Source organism: Schistocerca cancellata, chromosome 3, assembly GCF_023864275.1.
Source record: "Schistocerca cancellata isolate TAMUIC-IGC-003103 chromosome 3, iqSchCanc2.1, whole genome shotgun sequence".
Taxonomy (NCBI): Eukaryota; Metazoa; Arthropoda; class Insecta; order Orthoptera; family Acrididae; genus Schistocerca; species Schistocerca cancellata.
Window position 1 is genome coordinate 240,867,304 of NC_064628.1, and position 16,821 is coordinate 240,884,124.

Genomic DNA, 16,821 nt, shown 5'->3' on the forward strand with positions numbered 1-16,821 from the left:
AGCAGGAAGTCATTGCCGAACACACTGGGACACCATGTATCAACAGTCCAAGTTTCCCAGTCATTACACCATTTCAAACACAGCCATTTGTGTCATAAAAATATTTGAGAAAGAAAGTTGCCACTCACCATATAACAGAGATGCTGAGTTGCAGATAGGCATAACAAAAAGACTTTCACATTAGAGCTTTCGGCCATTGGCCTTCAACAACAATAGACACACACACACATACACTGACGCAAACGCAACTCACACACATGACTGCAGTCTCAGGCAAGTGAAAACGCACTGTGTGCAGCAGCATCAGTTCATTATGGCAGTGGCGACTGAGTAGGGGTAAGGAGACCGGGGCGGGGAGTGGAGGGATAGTATGGTGGAGGTGGTGGACAGAGAAGTGCTGCAGGGTAGACGGTAGGCAGGGAAGAGGTGGACGAGGGAGGGGGGGATGAGGGGAAGTAGCAGAAAATGAGAGAAATTAAAAGACTGGGTGTGATGGTAGAATGGCAGATGTGTATTACTAGAATGGGATCAGAGAAGGGGCTGGATAGGTGAGGACAGTGACTAATGAAGGTTGGGGCCAGGAGGGTTATAGAAACATAGAATGTATTGCAGAGAAAGTTCCCACCTGCGCAATTTAGAAAAAGCTGGTGTTGGTGGGAAGGATGAATATGGCACAGGCTTTGAAGCAGTCATTGAAATGAAGGATATCATGTTTGGCAGTGTGTTCAGCAACAGGGTGGTCCACTTATTTCTTGGTGACAGTTTGTCGGTGGCCATTCATGTGGACAGACAGCTTATTGGTTGTCATGCCTACGTAGATAGCAGCACATTGGTTAGATTCCATCCTGATTACATTCCATATTGGATTTTCCATTGTTTGATGATTTCCATTTGTGTTGTGATGTTTATGGCAAGCTGTATGTGGGATGGTAATTCCGTAGTGTGGCTGCTGCTAGTCTCTTACGTGTGGTGCAGGACAACATAAACCATTGGATGGAGTCTATTACTTGTTCTTGGATTGTAAGTGCAGATTTGAAGGGGTTTAACATATTCTTGGTGCACAATGCAATGATCCTCCATAGTGCTGGTCAGATATTGTCAACCAGAACTTTGATGATGAGTTTATCTGCCCTCATGTAGCCATGCTGTCCAACATCATACCACTGTCATGGCAGATTACCCCAAAAATCTGAATGTTGCCCGATTTGACCAGCTGGCAAAACGGAAACCCACAGCGAGGCTTCTTTGAGCCTGTCATGTGCTGGTAATGCTGTCTCACATAAGTACACAGCATCTCTGTGTCCTCCATGGTGATCACTCAGCATCTTACACTTTTCACACTCCTTATATTCCCTACCAAGCCCAGTATTAACAATAAACACAGACAACACTAAGCACTTCGGTGGCCATTCTACCTGTTACAGAGAATTTTAACTCTTAATCATATACTTATCGACTGATGGTGTACGAAGTCACATTGACACTGACCATGTCATCTAGGTGCTTCTCTCTCTCTCTCTCTCTCTCTCTATCTCTCTCTCTATCTCTCTCTCTATCTCTCTCTCTATCTCTATCTCTATCTCCATCTTTTTTTTTTTTACAAGTAGTGTACTTCTGTGAAGCATACCAACAATGTATTATAACTAGTGCTAATCTACTTTCACTGACAATTTTGAGAATTGCTTCTAGATTACTTTGTGCTTGTATACTAGGAGAATACCAGCTAATTTGAGAAAAATCAAATGCCACTACCCTTACATTTTTCAGCTGCTTTTTTAATCTGATAGCTCAAACAGAGCACTTGTGCAACTTTGCACAGACCATTGGCATGTTTTTGCATGTTATAAAGTAAAGATCTGTTTACTACAAATATGAATTTACATCCAAATATTCAGATAAATTGTGTGAGTGGCTGACACGTTATTCATTGCTTTGTTTTTGACTATTTGGGGATTTTTAATTTCCTTCCTGATGACCACTTGAAACACACTGTAAACTATTGCACAAGAATGTAAAGCTCCCTTCTGGATGCTATAAATGGATGCATAGTCTATACTAGGCTGTTCCAATGGACACGAGCACTCTCAAGTGCCCCCCCCCCCCCCCCCCCCAGCTTGCTCTCAGGCAGATACAAATAGTATAGACAACCTGCCCATTTGCACACATTGTGCATATGTGCCAACCACTTTCACTCCTAGCCCTGTATGTCCATCTGGTGCAGTAAGGTTCCATAAACTATGGCTGGATCTCTGACTGCCTGTTTGTCAACTATTCCCCCACAAGTGCTTGTAGGAACTTTTCTGTCCACCAGTTGGCATGCAAGTTGGAACAGCCTGGTCTCTATGAAAATTACTTCAAGCATTGTGGTTGTAAATTGTACAGTTCATCTTAAATTCACTTCTGCTGTTGATTACAAATACAGTTAGGGAGTGTATGTAGTGGCATGTGTAAGATTCCTAGGTTACTGAAGCAAGGTAAATGGTTACCAGCTTTATACCATATCTTTATATCTTTCTGTATCATAAAAACTTAAGTTACCTTAGCTGTCTTATGCCATTGGACAGTACTGAGTGAAAATATGCCAGCAGTGCTGTCTGTAGCTTAACACAAAATTACTAAATGCAAAACAAGGAAAAATGGTATTGTAGATTAACTTACCCATATACTTATGTCCCATTAGTTTATTGGTCCACGTGGATCCATAGGAAAATTAACATATTAAACCCTATTCAGTGTTTGCCCATTGCTCTGATACCAGTAAGTCATTTTTGTTTGGAACTGCATAGTACATGCTTGTAAGATAAATGGTGGAGATGTTTGACTGTTTCACCAGTATTTGTGTTGACCAAGAACAAGAGTGTGACATGCACTCAACCTTGCAGGAGATTAAACTCAATTTAGCAAATTCTGTGACAGCAATGAATCTAATATGACCTGTTTCCTGTTAATAAACTACAACCACCACCATGCAAGGAAATGCTTTTAACGATGTTGTGTTAATTTCCCCGGTAGACTTTTGTTATCTAAAATATCAAGATCCTTTGAAAGATAACAAATAATGTCAAAAGGGTAACTTCCATGTTTAATTCTACCAGAAATAAATGCTCTAGGGAACCAAAAAACAGCTGGTGATTAAAAAAAAAATTATTCCCAGAAAGTTGGTTGAGTATTCTGTCGTAAACTACCTTACAGAAAATTTTGAGAATGCGGAAAAGCAGGAGATAGGTGTGTAATTACACGTTGCTTGTTTATCACCACTTTTCATGGGTGTAAATACTGCATACTTCAGTTTTTCTAGAAATATGTTTTGACTCATTGACGCTGTAAAGAATACTGAAGGGTGCGTTTTGAAGATAGCTTAAGATTTTTGTACCTTGGTCCATTTTTCCCCATGATGTCAACTATTGTTAGAAAGAACTCATTGAATTTAGTGGATAATAATCATCTTGTGGTGGTGTTGCAGTTCAACAAACTACTCATTAAAAAAAGAAATGTTCTCTCTCTCTCTCTCTCTCTCTCTCTCTCTCTACCTTTCTACCAGACATGAAAACACACACACACACACACACACACACACACACACACACACACACACACACACACACACCAAAAACGCCAAATACACTTCAGACTTGTGCACCTCATGCAGACAAGCACACCACAGGACAAATGAATCTACACAGCTACAACAATACATAATGGTGGCGAAAACTGTCCATGTTTGAAAATTTGTAGAAAGTACATTGTAAACGACCATAAGTCACAGAAATCATCATGTTCATGTTGCCAAAACATATGAGAAAACACACAACATCAAAGCTGCAAGTAACACACAAAGAAACGTGATATATACTCATTTCTGTTAGTAAATGCATATTAAACAAAAAATAAAAATAAAGTTTTGCTGTTGGCAGATGACAAATTGTAGATTGTGTAGTAGACTAGCTACTAATATAAATACCCAGTAGCTTCATGTAAGGTATGTAAACTAATCCATACATCCACTCTTTTGCCAATTAAGCTATAACTAGAACTTTACACATAATGTAATGAACAACATACAGTGCTTCAGGTTGTTAATACATATCTCAACTGTGAACTGTAAACAAGTGATGTATAATATTTTACAACCATTATTCATTCACAATTGTAAATATTTTGTACCAAAAGTTTCTCTAAATGTTAATATGTAACAATTTTACAGTAAGAAAATAACCCACAGAAGATAGCACAAAAAGTGCTGAAACGTCTGGGTAAAACGAAACTGAAAAGGTGTCTTGCATGAGGCAAAATTCCTCATCCTATTTTCATAGCAAGCACAGACATAAGAAGAAATGCAACACCACAAGCCAATTATTTCCACGCCAAGCCAGGTATTTCCTTCGCAGTTCTTCAACAAATTCCAGAACACAACCATCAAACTTAAAGAAAGCAGACTCAACATAAAATTAACAAACTATGTTTGGCCTATAAAATGGTACCCAACTATGTAACCATAACTGTAAACAACAAGTCATCTGCAGTGCAACAGACAAACCTGAAGGTTAAAATCATCATGTGGGTAAAGCGAGAAATCCAGTCTTTGTATTCAGAAAGATCAGGCTCTGAATATTGAACTATACATATTGAATATAGAACTAGCAAATCATATAAAGTATCCACCATTTGTTGATGAATTAATGTACAGGGTTAGGACACACACAGACACCATAATAGACAGAAGACATACAATCCAAAGAAAGAAGCTCACCAAAATGATAAATCACACAAACACCTACCAGTCCCGTCACCAATATAACAAACACACCTTTCACAAAGGAGTGATTAATCTAACAGACATTAAATTACCTGAACAAGAAAGCAGTCCCAAACATAACATAAACACAATGGTGTCACACAGTGTGACGTTCGCCTGTTATTATTATTTTCTCTTCATTTTTCGTCCTTGGTGGCAACGTACTGCGTTGCTATTCTGACTGAAAAGTGGCGGGGTGGAAGTCAAACACGGACTACTTTAAATCATGTAGCAGACAGGTGCACATTTGCATTTCACGGTTGTTTACTTTCACTGTTCACAACCCCCCATATACACATTTAATATGGCCAGTGCACTATTGTTTAACTTTTGATAAGCTTCATTAATAGTTTGCAGGCGAACATCCACATACTGCTACAATAGTTTACTGTTAAACATTTAAGAGCAGTAAAAACTTAACCACACATTTCTTGAAGACTAATGGGGTATGTATGGAACAGACATTGTCATTGTTTTCACACACTGCCTAATTGTGTTACACTTATTTCATGGATGCGTTGTTTTTGATCTAACCAACACAGGTTTCTCGTCTGAAACCTGGCCGTGGACTGACTGTCTCGGGACCAAAAATCAGGCCCTTATATATCCTCACAATAATAGATGCTGAAACTTCACATTGTTTGAAGTTACATTTACAGAAATTACAATTGAAACTTAACTCATTAAATTAACTGAATAAATCAAAAAATTCGTTCCTTTTAACAGTTTCTTCTACTACAAGGGTTAGGCCAAATTATTTGTTTAAATGATGAAATTAACAAATGTCATTACACAAACAATACTTTTGACAAAACTGTTAATTACTTTGGAATTAATTAAGGGCTGGCTTTGCTAACAAGTTTTTGAATAGATCCAAATATATCCTTTCAGAATACTATTAGTTGTTCCTCCAAATGTTTATAATCACTACAGAATCTATATTTGTTTATAAGTCAACAATAGAATTTAAGTTACGAAACAGTTACTGATTTCACCCTATAACAATAGTATTAATTATGATAGTCGAAATAAATGAGAAAATAAAATACGTACATAAAACTAAGCACAAATATATTAAAAATAGAGATTCCATGACTTACCAAACGGGAAAGCGCTGGTAGATAGACACAATAAAAAACACACAAACACACACACAAAATTTCGAGCTCCCCCCCGATTGCTTCGTCAGGAAAGAGGGAAGGAGAGGGAAAGATGAAAGGATGTGTGTTTTAAGGGAGAGGGTAAGGAGTCATGAAGCAACTGTGGTTGTGGAAGCTTGAATTTTGTGTGTATGTTTGTGTTTGTTTGTGTGTCTATCAACCTGCCAGTGCTTTTGTTTGGTAAGTCACATCATCTTTGTTTTTAGGTATATTTTTCCCACGTGGAATGTTTCCAATGTTAGTGTAATACAATAGCACACATTTGGAATTTTATATAGTGTTAATTTCACAATAAAAAAGAAAACATTATACAAATTTATATTAAGTGGGGAGTATTCATGTTGATGACACTATGTCATTATTATATACATGTTGATAACACTATGTCATTATCCTAAGATATTGATACAAATATAGAGCACTCGAAGTAGGTCTATGCCTGTATGTTAAATCTTGTTTTTCTAAATTTAGGTCCTACTACAGGCAGAGGTACCTTTCTCTAAGTTAAAACAGTAAATCTGCCATATTACAATCTTCATATTCATCAACTGAGTAAAATGCTTTACCTCTGAGCATTGACCCAATGTTGTCTTACATTTACTTTTAGATACTGTTTGTATAACTTTAGGGAGCATATTAAACAGTTTGTGGCCTACATATTTATAACTATTATGTATGTTGGACAATGTAGAGTATGGCAGAACAATTATGTGGTTTCGTCTTGTATTTTGGGTGTGGATAGATGAACTAAGGGGATACTGAGCTCTCTCTCTCTCTCTCTCTCTCTCTCTGTCTCTGTGTGTGTGTGTGTGTGTGTGTGTGTGTGTGTGTGTGTGTGTGTTTTTTGCCATCTAAAAATTGATACTGAATTGGGAGAATTTCCCCAGAGCAGAATATTATATGAAAGATGGGGGTGGATATAAGCAAAATATGAATGCAGCAGTAAGTTTTGGCTGACATTATTCCTAAGCTTATAAAATAGGAACATAGCACATGCAAGTTTAGAACAGACGTATGTGATACGTTTATGCCAGCTAAGTTTCTGTTCAATCATCATTCCTTACACTTTAACAGACTTATTTTCTTTGTTTGATACCTTCAAATTAAATAATATTTCCTCAGTTTTTGTTTCATTTATGTATAGGGAGTTGGCACTAAACCAATGAACTGATTTTTCAAATATTATATTATTTTTTTCTCGTACATATTCAAGAGTCGGTCCTGAATTGATAAAAGTTGTATCGTCCGCATAGAGGACTGTTTTACAGGGTAAATACTGTGGCATATCATTAACATACACTACAAACAGGAAGGGCCCAAGTATGGAGCCCTGTGGCACACCTCTTTTTATTGTTTGTGGGTTTGACAGCTGCCCATTTACACTAACAAATTGTACTCTGTTGCTTAAGTAGGATTCTAATAATTTCAGGGTGTCCTCTTCCATGCCATAGTGTCTTAATTTTATGATTAAAGTGCTATGAGATTCAGTGTGAAATGCTTTACTCAGGTCTAGGAGAGTAGCACAAGAGATTAATTTGTTTTCAAAGCTATCATGTAGATCACTAACAATATTTTCAGTCGCTGATAGTTTAGACCTGAATCCATACTCTGAGTTACTTAACAAATTATTCCTCTCAAAATAGTGATTCATGTGTTGGTGAACACAGCCTTCGATTAATTTAGATATTATTGTGATTAATGAGATAGGGCAATAGTTACTTGGATCCGATTTATCTCCTTTCTTAAATTTTGGAATAGTTACTGCTATTTTCAAATGGTCAGGGAAAATCCCTTGCTGTAATATACGGTTAATGAGAGTGGTTAGAGGGGACAGAAGATCACTTGATACCTTCTTTATGACAAAGTTTGACACACCATAGAAGTCCTATGCTCTGGAACTACTTAGCTTGTCTAACATCAGTTTCAATTCATCCCCATCGACGCGTAAGTCGCCGAAGTGGCGTCAAATCGAAAGACTTGCACCAGGCGAATGGTCTGCCCAACGGGAGGCCCTCGTCACACGACATTTCATTTCATTTCAGTTACTGTTGCCCAGCAGAATTTATGAAATACATTCTTATTTAAACCTAAAAGAGTTTTAGCATCAAGCATGGCTTTGGGGTGAGACAAATCTTGTTGTATACTGAAGTTAACAAAGTGTGAGTTTAAGATATCTGGGGCTATGGGTATAGCTAGTTGAGTTGTTGGTCTACTTTTTTCACTTTTAATTACTTCCCAGGCAGCTTTACAGCTGTTTCTAGATTTAAGAATATAGTTATCATTCGCCCTACATTTTGCCAAGCTTATTTCAGATCTATAAGTTTTTCTAATTCTAATGTACATCTCTTTGTGCTCACTGCTGTTATGAGATCTGTCCTTAAACATAAGGATCATAATCCTGATGCTGTTGAGGTATGGTGTGAACCAATTATTTAGTCTCTGTGGTTTATGAGCTTGGTTATTATTCTGTTTTTTTAAATCTGGGACAACACTCATCAAATATTCTTGCCATTTCCTCTATCAATAATTTGCTTGTTTTATTCTCACACGTATCTTTGTATAAGATGGCATTCCAGTTAACTGACCTTATTCTAGTTCTACACTCTCTTATGTTGCATTCATTCGTAGGTCTAACAGTTTTGTGTTGTTCATGTGGAATGCTGACTGGGACTGTAATCCATAGGTCATCATGGTCAGCTAGGCCTAACTTGACCACTCCAATTTCAACATTATTTTCATGGATATTACTTATTATATTGTCTAAGCATTCATTATATCTAGTAGATGGTTAATGGAAAATCTCATATAAAGATGTGAAACAAATACTAACAAAGAGATAGAGAGGCTGGCCAGTACTTACCTCAGCTCGGTACAGCCGATAGATACACAAAACAGAACAGAAAATTTATGTATCTTAGCTTTCAGAACTTTGTTCCTTCATCAGGGAGGAGAGGGTGGGGGGGAGGGGAAGAAGGGAAAGTGGATTCAGTTACTCACAGCCCAGGTTATGAAGCAACAGGGGAAAGGTAAACAGGGAGAGTAGCAAAGATGGAGGCATGGGTGTCAGAGGGAAGCCAAAGATATTCTACTGTAAGTACTGTGCCAGCTTCAAACCAAAGAGGATGCATACAGAAGTAAAGAGGTATAAAGATAAACACAACTGTGTAGGATGAAAAGATGCGTGAATGGCTAAAGAGGAAAGGGAAAGAGGAGAAGACAGAAGAGTAAATGGGAGTGAGGTTGGTTAACATAGGTTCAGTCCAGGGGGATGGCGGGATGAAAGGATGTGTCGGAGTGCAAGTTCCCATCTGCGCAGTTCAGAGGGACTGGTGTTGGGTGGGAGAAACCAAATGGCACTTACGGTGTAGCAGGTTCCTAGGTCCCTAGAATTATGCTGGAGGGCATGCTCTGCTACTGGGTATTGGACATCTCCTAGGCGGACAGTTCGTCTGTGCCCATTCATGCGCCTAGCCAGTTTATTGTCGTCATACCAATGTAAAAGGCTGTGCAGTGCAGGCATGTCAGCTGAAAAATGACATGTGTTGTTTCACATGTGGCCCTGCCTTGAATTGTGTGTGTTTTATCAGCAGCAGGGCTGTAGTACGTGGCTGTGGGGGGGAGGGGGGGGGGGTGCATGGGGCAGGTTTTGCAGCGGGGTCGGTTACAGGGGTAGGAACCGCTGGATAGAGAAGGTGGTCTGGGAATATTGTAGGGTTTGACAAGGATTTTACGGAGATTCGGGGGGCGACGAAAGGCAACCCTGGGTTGTGTGGGGAAAATATTGTCAAGGGATGATCTCATTTCAGGGCTTGTCTTGAGAAAGTCGTATCCCTGGCGGAGTAATTAGTTGATGTATTTGAGGCCAGGATAATATTGGGTGACAAGGGGGCTGCTTCTGTGTGGTCTGGAGGTAGGAACATTGTTGTAGGACGGGGAGGAATGCATTGCTCGGGAGATCTGTTTTTGGACAAGGTCTACAGGATAGTTCTGAGAGAGGAAAACACTGGTCAGGTTATTGGTGTACTTGTTGAGGGATTCGTCACTGGAGCAGATATGTTTGCCACGAATACCTAGGCTGAAGGGAAGGGAGCGTTTGATGTGGAATGGATGGCAGCTATCAAAGTGAAGGTACTGTTGTTTGTTTGTAGGTTTGATGTGGACAGAGGTGTGGATGTGAGCTTCAACAAGATGAAGGTCAACATCCAGGAATGTGGCTTGGGTTTTGGAGAAGGACCAGGTGAAATTTAGATCCGAAAAGGAGTTGAGGTTATGGAGGAAATTAAGGAGTGTTTCTTCACCACGAGTCCAGACCACAAAGATGTCATCTATAAACCTATACCAGGCCAGGGGAAGCAGCTGTTGGGCCTTCAGGAAAGCCTCTTCCATGCAGCCCATGAAGAGGTTGGTGTAGGACAGAGCCATCCTGGTTCCCATGGCCGTTCCCCTGATTTGTTTGTAGGTCTGGCATTCAAAAGTGAAATGATCATGGATGAGGATGAAGTTGGTAAGTGTGATAAGGAACGAGGTTTTTGGAAGATCTTTGGGTGGGCATTGGGAGAGGTAGTGGTCAAGGGCAGAGAGACCATGGGTATGTGGGATGTTTGTGTAAAGGGATGTAGCATCTGTGGCGACAAGAAAGGTTTCAGATGGGAGAGGAGTGGGAATGGATTTGAGGCGTTCTAGGAAGTGGTTTGTGTCTTTGATGAAGGATGGGAGTCTGCAGGTGATAGGTTGGAGGTGTTGGTCTACCAGAGCTGAGATACGTTCTGTTGGGACTTTGAAGCCTGCCACAATGGGACGGCCAGGATGGTTCTCTTTGTGGATTTTGGGTAATAGGTAGAAGGTAAGGGTACGTGGCTCAGGTGGAGTGAGTAGGTCTATGGAAGCTGTTGTGAGGCCTTGTGAGGGGCCTTGGATTTTTAGGATTTTGTGCAGCTCAGTCTGGATGGAGGGAATGGGATCCTGGGTAAAGAGCTTTGTAGGTTGAGGTGTTGGAGAGTTGACGCAGTCCTTCTGCCACATACTCCACACGGTCAAGTACCACAGTTGTGGGGTCTTTATCCGCCAGGAGGATGACAATAGAGCGGTCTGTTTTCAGCTCCTTAATGGCACAGGATTCAGCTGGGGTGATGTTGGGGGTTGTCGGGATGTTCTTCAAAAAGGACTGGGAGGCAACACTGGATGTGAGGAATTCCTGAAATCTCTGCAAGGGATGGTTTTGGGGGGAGGGGAGGAGGATCCCTTTGAAAAGGCGGTCGGAACTGTTCTAGACAGGGCTCAACACTGGGTCTAGTATTTGGTGGCTGTGTTTGGGTGGTGAAGTGATATTTCCAGTTGAGGTTCCGGGTGAATGAGAGGAGATCTTTAACCAGGGCAGTGTGGTTGAATTTAGGCGTGGGGCTAAAGGTTAAGCCTTTTGATAGAAGAGGTGCCTCTGGAAATATCACTGCAACACTGCAGCACAAAAACATTCATATTTCTTTACGTACTACACAAATATGTAATAAAAATGTGGGTTCCTATTATAAAAAACACAGTTGATATCTGTTTGACCTATGGCAACGCCATCTAGCAGGCCAACCATAGTGCCATCTGGTTCCCCCCTTCAAGCTAGACGAGTTTCGTTCTTTGTAGTTTTTTCGTTTGATGCTTATTTCATGTGATATTTGGCCCGGTCATTATCAATGGACCACCCTGTAGACAGAGGAGGAGGAGGAGGAGGAGGAGGAGGAGGCCTTAGCGACCTACAAAGAAAATGCAGGACACTTCTGATCTCCTGTTTGAGTGCCACTGCAGAAAACAATCAAACTGCTTACAGCCATCTTGGTAAATGCATACCAGTCAGTCAGAAAAAGTGCTGGAAAACCTAGCAAAGATTTTTTTTTTTCAAACTAAAATACTTAAAGGAATATTCATATCAAAAAGGATACATACAAGAAAGAGTTCAATAAGGCACGGCTGCAAAATAGGAGAATCCTTTCACTAGAATGGAAGAAATCATAGAAGCCAACCTCAGGGAAGATCAGTTTGGATTCCGAAGAAATGTAGGAATACTTGAGGCAATACGGACCCTACAAATGCTCATAGATGATAGGTTAAGAAAAGGCAAACCTATGTTTATATCATTTGTCAACTTAGAGAAAGCGTTTGACAGTGTTCACTGAAATACGCTCTTTAAAATTCTAAAGGTGGCAGGGGTAAAGTACAGGGAGTGAAAGGCTACTTACAATTTATACAGAAACCAGATGGCAGTTATAAAAGTTGAGGGGCACAAAAGGGAAGCATTGGTTGAGAAGGGAGTGAGACAGCGCTGTTGCCCATCCCTGATGTAATGCAATCTGTATATTGAGCAAGCAGTAAAGATAACAAAAGAAAAATTTGGAGTAGGAATTAAAGTCCAGGGAGAAGAAATAAAAACTTTGAGGTTTGCTGATGACATTGCCATGTTGTCAGAGACAGCAAAGTAGTTGGAAGAGTAGTTGAACGGAAAGGACAGTATCTTGAAAGGAGGGTATAAGTTAACATCAACAAAAGGAAAACAAGGATAATGGAATTAAGTTGATTTGAATCTGGTGGTGCCGAGGGAATTAGATTAAGAAATGAGACACTTAAAGTAGTAAATGAGTTTTGTTATTTGGGAACCAAAATAACTGATGATGGTCAAAGAAGGGAGGATATAAGATGTAGACTGGCAGTGGCAAGAAAAGCGTTTGAAGAAGACAAATTTGTTAACATCGAGTATAGATTTAAGTGTCAGTAAATCCTTTCTGAAAGTATTTGTATGGAGTGTAGCCATGTATGGAAGTGGAGCAAGGATGATAAACAGTTTAGACAAGAAGAAAATAGAAGCCTTTCAAGCATGGCGTTACAGAAGAATACTGAAGATTCGATTCAATACAATTAAATTCAATTTATTGCTCATAACACGTAATTTTACATGCATGTGGGTCTTCAACTAAGTAGGAACTTTATACAATGACAATATTTTTAGACACACATACACCCACCCACCCATGCAAGCACAACTTGCACACACGTCTGCAGTATCTGACAACTGAAACCACACTGCAAGCAGCAGCACCAGAGCATGATGGGAGTGGCGACTGGGGCGGGGTGGGGGAGGGATAGTATGGTGGGAGTGGCAGACAGTGAAGTGTTACAGTTTAGACGGAGGGCAGGAGAGAAGGTGTGGAGGGGGTAAGTAGCGGAAAGGAGAGAAATTAAAAGACTGGGTGTGGCGGTGAAATGATGGCTGTGTAGTGCTGGAATGGGAACGGGGAGGGGCTGGATGGGTGAGGACAGTGACTAACGAAGGTTTAGACCAGGAGGGTTACAGGAACGTGGGATGTATTGCAGGGAAAGTTCCCACCTGCACAATTCAGAAAAGCTGGTGTTGGTAGGAGGGATCCATATGGCACAGGTTGTGAAGCAGTCACTGAGATGAGGGATATCATTTTTGGCAGTGTGTTCAGCAACAGAGTGGTCCACTTGTTTTTTGGCCACTGTTTGTGGGTGGCCATTCATGCAGACAGACAGCTTGTTGCTTGTCATGCCTACATAGAATGCAGCACATTGGTTGCAGCTTAGCTTGTAAACCACATGACTGGTTTCACAGGTAGCCCTGCCTTTGACGGGGTAGGTGACGTTAGTGACTGTTTTTCAGAAGCCTCCACCCTCCTACTATAGTCATCACAAAGTATCTTTCTCTCTTCTACAAATTTACTAATCATTAATGTTAATTTCTCGTTAGTGTTATGTACTACTTTCTTTATCTTTTCATCACAGTCTTTAGCTACTGCCTCAACCTTCTTATTTAGTTCTGAAAGATTAAACCTGATTACGTGAATCACCCTTTTAATTACTTTCTTCAGTTCATCCTTTAAGCTAACCATGTCAGTTCTAATGCTATTAGTTTTCTTTTCCACCCTATTAATGTCTTCTTGCATACTATTTTCCACCCTAATAATGTCCTCTTTCATACACATACTACTCATAATTTGCCTTAACACCACTTCCAAGGTTCCGTCTGCCATAAACTGTTGCCCTTGCTGACTTTCGCTACTAGATTCCTCCTCCTTAATCTTAATGATTTCATCAACTTCAGTACTGTTTTCATCCATTTCGCTCACATCAGCACACAATGTAGATGACGCTTTTATCATTTCATCTACAATAGGACTTCCATCCCCTTCATTCAAAGTTACATTCATGTCTGATTTATAAGCTGCTAGCTGATGGGCTGCTGTCCTACTGTGGCCATGAAACCCCAGTGCCGATTGGCTGTTGTATCTCCTCCATTTAAAACTGTACTACAAACCACTCGAGTTCACACTTCACTGTCAGAGTTCGTGAGTCCTAATTTATTGTGCCCACATACAATAGTTCTCACATCAGGGCACCAAGTGTGGTGTTTGCCTGCTTTTTTTTCTTTGTTTGTTGTCCTCAGTGTTGACATACTGCATTGCTATACCGGCTGAAATATGGGGGGTGTGGAATTTAAACACGGACTACTTTAAATGATGTAGCCGACAGGTGCACATGTGTGTTTCACAGTTGTTTACTTTGATTGTTCACAACCCCAGCCTCCCCCCCCCCCTCCCCCCCCCCATATACACATTTAATATGGCCATTGCTCTATTGTTTAACTTTCGATAAGCGTCATCAAAAGTTTGCAAGTGAACACCCACATCCTGCTACAATAGTTTACTGTTGAACATCAACGAGCAGCAAAAACCTAACCACACAGTTCTTGAAGAACAACAAAGTACGTATGGAGCAGACACTGTCATTGTTTTAACACACAGCCTAATTGTGTTACACTTACTTCACGGATGCATTGTTGCTGATCTAACAAACACTGGTTTCTCTTCTGAAACTCAGTTACGGGTTGACTGTCTCGGGACCAAAAATCGTGCCCTTATATGTTGTTGTTGTTGTCTTCAGTCCTGAGACTGGTTTGATGCAGCTCTCCATGCTACTCTATCCTGTGCAAGATTCTTCATCTCCCAGTACTTACTGCAACCTACATCCTTCTGAATCTGCTTAGTGTTTTCATCTCTTGGTCTCCCTCTACGATTTTTACCCTCCACGCTGCCCTCCAATGCTAAATTTGTGATCCCTTGATGCCTCAGAACATGTCCTACCAACCGGTCCCTTCTTCTTGTCAAGTCGTGCCACAAACTCCTCTTCTCCCCAATTCTATTCAATACCTCCTCATTAGTTACGTGATCTACCCATCTAATCTTCAGCATTCTTCTGTAGCACCACATTTCGAAAGCTTCTATTCTCTTCTTGTCCAAACTATTTATCGTCCATGTTTCACTTCCATACATGGCTACACTCCATACAAATACTTTTGGAAAAGACTTCCTGACACTTAAATCTATACTCGATGTTCACAAATTTCTCTTCTTCAGAAATGCTTTGCTTGCCATTGCCAGTCTACATTTTATATCCTCCCTACTTCGACCATCATCAGTTATTTTGCTTCCCAAATAGCAAAACTCCTTTACTACTTTAAGCGTCTCATTTCCTAATCTAATTCCCTCAGCATCACCCGACTTAATTTGACTACATTCCATGCCCTTTCCGCTCCCGGGATTGGAATGACTCCTTACCCTCTCCCTTGAAACCCATATCCTTTTGTCTTTCCTTCTCCTTCCCTCTTTCCTGACGAGGCAACCGTTGGTTGCGAAAGCTAGAATTTTGTGTGTATGTTCGTATTTGTTTGTGTGTCTATCGACCTGCCAGCGCTTTTGTTTGGTAAGTCTCATCATCTTTCTTTTTAGATATATTTTTCCCACGTGGAATGTTTCCCTCTATATATATATATATATATATATATATATATATATATATATGATGTATTCAGTTAATTTAATGAGTTAAGTTTTAATTGTAATTTCTGTAAATTTAACTTCAAACAATGTGTAGTTTTAGAACCTATTATTGTGAGCATATATATATATATATATATATATATATATATATATATATATATATATATATGCTCACAATAATAGGTTCTAAAACTACACATTGTTTGAAGTTAAATTTACAGAAATTACAATTAAAACTTAACTCATTAAATTAACTGAATACATCAAAAAATTCGTTCCTTTTAACAGCTTCTTCTAATACGAGGGTTAGGCCAAATTATTTGTTTAAATGAATACACATCACTGTGCAATAAAACCTTTTTTGTCACAATTGAAGAACTAGACAAATGACACCCACACTAAAACTACTCATGAAAAAAAAAACTCTCTCTCTCTCTCTCTCTCTCTCTCTCTCTCTCTCTCTCTCTCTCTCTGCCCCAGTCACGAACACACATGCACACACAAACCAAACACCACAGATGCCAAAAACACTTCAAACTTGTGCACCTCATGCAGACAAGCACACCACAGGACAAATGAATCCACACAGCTACAACAATACATAATGGTGGCGAAAACTCTGCCAATGTTTGAAAATTTGTGGGAGTGCACTGTCAATTGACCATAAGTCACAGAAATCAGCGCATTCACCTCGCCAAAACATATGAGCAAACCCATAACACCAAAGCCGTAAGTTATACACGAAAAAGTGATATATACTCATTTCTGTTCATAAATTCATAATAAAGAGGAAAATAAAAATTTCATTTTGCTGTTTGCAGATGACAAGTTGTAAATTGTGTAGCACACTAGTCACCAACATAAATAAGCAATAGCTTCATGTAAGGTATGTAAACTAATGCATGTATCCACTCTTTTGCCAATTAAACTATAACTAGAACTTTACTCATAAAGTAATAAAGAACATACAGTGCATCGGGTTGTTAATACATATCTCAACTGTGAACTGTAAACAAGCGATGTATAA

General features: G+C 39.8%; 1 protein-coding gene across 1 annotated transcript in view; it reads left to right on the forward strand.

Moving 5' to 3' along the window:
• The window catches only part of LOC126174873 (selenocysteine lyase-like), a 181,726-nt gene that overhangs the window by 34,025 nt on the left and 130,880 nt on the right, over positions 1 to 16,821 (forward strand). The window lies entirely within an intron of this gene.